General features: G+C 45.5%; 1 pseudogene; it reads left to right on the forward strand.

Annotated features, from left to right (window-relative positions):
* Nucleotides 1-226: 226 nt before the first annotated feature.
* On the forward strand, nt 227-6,066 carry LOC139392963 (fish-egg lectin-like; annotated as a pseudogene).
* The last annotated feature ends 338 nt before the right edge of the window (nt 6,067-6,404 follow it).

Here is a 6,404-nt window from a genome sequence, read left to right on the forward strand (position 1 = left end):
GGATAGATACATCTTTTTCACAAAACACCAAAAAGTTTCATGTCAAATTTGGCTACTGTCACTAGGGAAGAATTTATGCGTCCACTGCTGTTGCCGCGCGTTTCGGTGCCGGCCACTCATCTCTGCCTTGGCAAAATGTCAATGTTCTCGTTGAACCACATCGTATTTGAGTGCAGGCTATACCATTATTTTTCAAGTTCATTCGTTCATTTGTCATGTCTCTAACATGCGGTAATCATAAAAAGTTGTGTAATAGCCTAGAGTTTTTGTGAATGGCTCATGTCTCACCCTGGCTCTATCTGCTACATGATTTATGTTGGTGGAGCGTCACAGCGATGCCAACAGAGGTGCTGCTGGGAATGAACAAGCAAAATATTTTGTACCCCTGCCTTATCACAGGGCGACATCAGCGCTCCCCTTAAAACTCCATATGCCACTGGTTGAGAGAAATTGTCATGTTTTTTGGGCAGAATTACGTGGGTTGTTGTTGAAGGTGGGTCTTGGTCAGTTTAGCTCAAAAAATTCCGCCCTCGCCATGTGCCTGCATAGACAGTCGCATAATCCTGCCTAATGAGCGGGCCGGCCCTGCTTAGAGGGTAGGTACAGGGTAAGACTGCTGTAAAATAAAGCTGTACACAATCAAGACAAGCACACAACTCAGAGAGAAGTTTATTTCATGAAAAATAAAGCAGTAATTATTTGTAGCTCAAATAATTACATTCAGACTTTAAAACATTTTTGTGAGAAGAACCGTTTTCAGGACCCGCCCTGGTCTCACAAATACTGTTCTAGCTCAGCCCCCGTTAATCACACAGGCTAATGATTGGTCTCAATGGATGTAGAATAAATAGACCAATGCAATGTAGCTCAAACACACATTTTTTCAAAGGGGTTGGAAGCACTATATCACAGAAATGATCATGTGGGATTCAAGGCATTTTGAAAAGATGTACCCAACCTCTTTCTTCAATACAGAGTCAGCATCACAGCCAGTAAACCAGAGGGCACTGGGTGGAGCAATGTCTAAATGTGTAGGGATTGACGGTGCCTTTAGGGGCAAGTGAACTGAGCAGTCACTCAAGTTAAGCCTGCTCTGAGGTTGCCCCACTGCTCTGAGGTAGCCCCACTGCTCTGAGGTAGCCCCACTGCTCTGAGGTAGCCCCACTGCTCTGAGGTAGCCCCACTGCTCTGAGGTAGCCCCACTGCTCTGAGGTAGCCCCACCGCTCTGAGGTAGCACCACAGCTCATTTACATTTTCAGGCAAGTGATCCAATCTTCAGGTAACCAAAAAAATACTCCTGACTTGCCCGATGGGCAGGTGCCTTTCAGACTTTAATGTAAATCCCTGATGTGCATGAAGCACGTGACCTACGACCTGAGTCGTCTTTGGGTCGTCTCCACTTCTGGAATAATAATTAGTAGTGGGCAAAAACATCCATCATTCTGTATGAACAAGGCATTTGAGAATGCAATCCTTGTCATAGCTCATCATCTCTCATATTACATCATGATCATAGCCCTATCTACCATCAGTGTCCAATAACTAGGCACTCAGTCAATGTTCAAATGTTCATAGTTCAATGTTAGATGAGCAATCAGCATCCCATAACTACGCAGCATAATAGGCATCCCATAACTACGCAGCATAATAGGCATCCCATAACTACACAGCATAATAGGCATCCCATAACTACGCAGCATAATAGGCATCCCATAACTACACAGCATAATAGGCATCCCATAACTACACAGCATAATAGGCATCCCATAACTACACAGCATAATAGGCATCCCATAACTACGCAGCATAATAGGCATCCCATAACTACACAGCATAATAGGCATCCCATAACTACACAGCATAATAGGCATCCCATAACTACACAGCATAATAGGCATCCCATAACTACACAGCATAATAGGCATCCCATAACTACGCAGCATAATAGGCATCCCATAACTGCACAGCATAATAGGCATCCCATAACTACACAGCATAATAGGCATCCCATAACTACGCAGCATAATAGGCATCCCATAACTACACAGCATAATAGGCATCCCATAACTACACAGCATAATAGGCATCCCATAACTACACAGCATAATAGGCATCCCATAACTACACAGCATAATAGGCATCCCATAACTACACAGCATAATAGGCATCCCATAACTACGCAGCATAATAGGCATCCCATAACTACACAGCATAATAGGCATCCCATAACTACACAGCATAATAGGCATCCCATAACTACACAGCATAATAGGCATCCCATAACTACGCAGCATAATAGGCATCCCATAACTACGCAGCATAATAGGCATCCCATAACTAGTCATTAATCAATGTTCAAATAGTTCAGTCACAAACACGACATAAACACCTTACTTAAATGTACACTTTAAAACATTTCACTTGGAAAAAGTCCAGTAAGTTTCGATATGGCTGACATGGAATTCTCCATCAACCCAATGATTTCCGCTCAATGTAAAACAATTATGAACTTAAATATTGAAGTTTGCCTTTGCAACACAGAGAGCTGAGTTGATCAAACAAGAGAGTATCATTTGCTGAGACTGACAACTTCAGAATACTCCGTTGGCTGAAAATACATGTCTCATTAACATATTTCCCAGTGTGCTACCATTGAAATAACAGCCAAGTCTTGTCAATGTTGATATCCCCTGTAGGGTTGTGATTCATTGTGGTTAAATAAAAAGCAACAGATTTGGTTTCCCTCCCTGTTTCGGCAGCCTCCCTGAATCTCCATCCGACACTCTAAAATGTAGATGACTGTTTTTATCAAATTCTCTTCTTGCCAGTGATAAACAAATGGTTCACCAGATGTGTCAGTTGTGTTCGATCTGATCAAATGCCACTTGTCAAAACAACAGGGTTTTTGGTGAATATGCAGTTGATAATGTGTTAGTTCAAAAAATACAAGTAATCTGAGAACATTAGCTTTTCAATGAATCACAAACTGTTTCTGCATATTGATTATTGATTTTTTTCTGTACTATAAATGGAACTAACAGAAATCGTGAAAACGGGTTTGCCCTGTCTAGACTAGTGAGATTGTTGTATCTGTTTTTCTGGTCTGTGGTTACTCAGAACAGGTTTCATAGAAGCCACAGTCTTGTCGTGCCTGGAGAAATATTTATAACATTCCATTCCATTTCAACATGATACTGATACAAGAGATAATAGCAGTAGCAGTTAGGTAGTAGAGCAGTAGCAGTTAGGAAGCAGGACAGTAGCAGGGCAGTAGCAGTTAGGAAGCAGGACAGTAGCAGGGCAGTAGCAGTTAGGTAGCAGGACAGTAGCAGGACAGTAGCAGGGCAGTAGCAGTTAGGTAGCAGGACAGTAGCAGGGCAGTAGCAGGGCAGTAGCAGGGCAGTAGCAGGGCAGTAGGTAGTGGGGCAACAGCAGTTAGGTAGCAGGGCAGTAGCAGTTAGGTAGCAGGGCAGTAGCAGTTAGGAAGCAGGACAGTAGCAGGGCAGTAGCAGTTAGGAAGCAGGACAGTAGCAGGGCAGTAGCAGTTAGGTAGCAGGACAGTAGCAGGACAGTAGCAGGGAAGTAGCAGTTAGGTAGCAGGACAGTAGCAGGACAGTAGCAGGGCAGTAGCAGGGCAGTAGCAGGGCAGTAGGTAGTGGGGCAACAGCAGTTAGGTAGCAGGGCAGTAGCAGTTAGGTAGCAGGGCAGTAGCAGTTAGGAAGCAGGACAGTAGCAGGGCAGTAGCAGTTAGGAAGCAGGACAGTAGCAGGGCAGTAGCAGTTAGGAAGCAGGACAGTAGCAGGGCAGTAGCAGTTAGGTAGCAGGACAGTAGCAGGACAGTAGCAGGGAAGTAGCAGTTAGGTAGCAGGACAGTAGCAGGACAGTAGCAGTTAGGAAGCAGGACAGTAGCAGGGCAGTAGCAGTTAGGTAGCAGGACAGTAGCAGGACAGTAGCAGGGCAGTAGCAGTTAGGTAGCAGGACAGTAGCAGGACAGTAGCAGGGCAGTAGCAGTTAGGAAGCAGGACAGTAGCAGGGCAGTAGCAGTTAGGTAGCAGGACAGTAGCAGGACAGTAGCAGGGCAGTAGCAGTTAGGAAGCAGGACAGTAGCAGGGCAGTAGCAGTTAGGTAGCAGGACAGTAGCAGGACAGTAGCAGGGCAGTAGCAGTTAGGTAGCAGGACAGTAGCAGGACAGTAGCAGGGCAGTAGCAGTTAGGAAGCAGGACAGTAGCAGGGCAGTAGCAGTTAGGTAGCAGGACAGTAGCAGGACAGTAGCAGGGCAGTAGCAGTTAGGTAGCAGGACAGTAGCAGGACAGTAGCAGGGCAGTAGCAGGGCAGTAGCAGTTAGGTAGCAGGACAGTAGCAGGACAGTAGGTAATGGGGCAACAGCAGTTAGGTAGAGGGGCAGCAGCAGTTAGGTAGGGGGGCAGCAGCAGTTAGGTAGCAGGACAGTAGCAGGGCAGTAGCAGTTAGGTAGCAGGACAGTAGCAGGACAGTAGCAGGGCAGTAGCAGGGCAGTAGCAGTTAGGTAGCAGGACAGTAGCAGGACAGTAGGTAATGGGGCAACAGCAGTTAGGTAGAGGGGCAGTAGCAGTTAGGTAGGGGGGCAGCAGCAGTTAGGTAGGGGGTAGCAGCAGTTAGGTAGGGGGCAGTATCAGTTTGGTAATGGGGTCTTTCACTTATCCATAAATTGTCTGTATTTACCCTAACCATTAAAAAATAACAAGAAAAGCCTTTCTTGGTCCAGCCTCCCTTCAACTCTTTGATATACGGGGCAGCAGGGTAGCCTAGTGTTTAGAGCGTTGGACTAGCAATTTGGTAGCGGGGCAGCAATTTGGTAGCAGGGCAGCATGACATCTACTTAATGGTTGCAAAATCCCCGAGCTGACAAGGTACAAATCTGTCGTTCAGCCCTTGAACAAGGCAATTAACTCACTGTTCCTAGGCCGTCATTGAAAATAAGAATTTGTTCTTCACTGACCTGCCTAGTAAAATTAAGGTAAAATTAAAAATAAAAAAAATACAGGTGGAACAGGAAGCCATCATTGCTTTTAAAGCTGTGTGCAGGGCTATTAAAGCGCAAAGCCCTGCAATGGGACGATTGAAGTCCTCTGTCTCCTGGCCGTCAGTCACGGTAAATTACCATAATCTGAAACATGCTTGGTCAACTTGGAATTGATCAAGATTTTATTGGTGCAATCTACCCATATGTCTTTGTCTCCATAGCATGGGACTGTCAGGAGGTAGTAAACATCAAGAATCTGATGCAGATCGATGCAGGACTGGGACAAGTGGTTGCAACAGACACAAGTCAAATCCCCTACTACCTGGTAGGTGATGAATGGATCCGCCTGCCTAGTTCCCTGAAGCATATCACTGTAGGACCAGCAGGGATCTGGGGTGTCAACAAAGCAGACTTAATCTACAAGTTTGTGGCCGGTAACTGGGTGCAAGCTGCAGGTTAGTGGAGAGCATTACTCAATATTTATCCAGAGGACACCTGCTTCTTAGCCTTCCTGATATCATCAGGGTGTTGAAAAAATGATGTTTTACAATTTTAACATGTAAGTCATTTGGCAGAATTCACAGATACGTGCTCCCGTTTGCTTGTCTGTCCATCTGTCTTTGTTGTCTTCAGGCTTTCTGAAGCAGGTGGATGCTGGAGGTGTTCAGTTTATTGTTGGACGATACTCCATACTGTCGGACTCGCACAAGGGACCAGACACCCCTTCCATGGACAAGAGTGCCAGGAAGTGTGAAGAACTACAGTTGTGGACCCTTTGGCTGCTGGGCAGTCAACAAGAATGATGTTATCTACTTAATGAGTGTCAGATCTGGGAAAGAGTGTGAGAGCTGGAGTAGAGTAGTAGAGGTTGGAGAGTGTCAGTTATTCAAAAACTGTTTCATATTATGACTGTTGAAATTGTCCTAAAACCCTGATTGAATCTGTTTGTTTCCAGCTGAATCAAGACTGCCTAAACAACGGGTGGAGTCCCATTGACAGCAAGCTTTTTGTGATTGAGGTGGAAACTGATGGTAGTGGGGTCAACTTTTGGGGTGATGTTTAAACTAGGTAAGGTTGTGTTAGGTTCTGAACAAACAGAGTAAAAACTCACGAAAAGCTCAAACTAAGTTCATTCACCCACTGGTCCTCCCACTAGCCGGAATCAACTCCTTGCACATCTAGACAGCCAATACATCTCTGTTGCTAGTCAAGAACTTGTTTGGTTCCTCTCACTGGTGTAGTCATGGCCCCGCTTGACGCTAAAACCTTTGTGGTCTGTTCCTTCTCACTCCATCTGACCTGTGACCTGGGCCGAATTCCTCTCTCCTCCTTAATCCACGCCTGTCCTCCCTTATCTGTGACTGAAACCAGACATTTGCCCTGTGCTTCCCCCCTTAGGAT

This window comes from Oncorhynchus clarkii, chromosome 33 (assembly GCF_045791955.1).
Source record: "Oncorhynchus clarkii lewisi isolate Uvic-CL-2024 chromosome 33, UVic_Ocla_1.0, whole genome shotgun sequence".
In the NCBI taxonomy this organism is placed as follows: domain Eukaryota; kingdom Metazoa; phylum Chordata; class Actinopteri; order Salmoniformes; family Salmonidae; genus Oncorhynchus; species Oncorhynchus clarkii.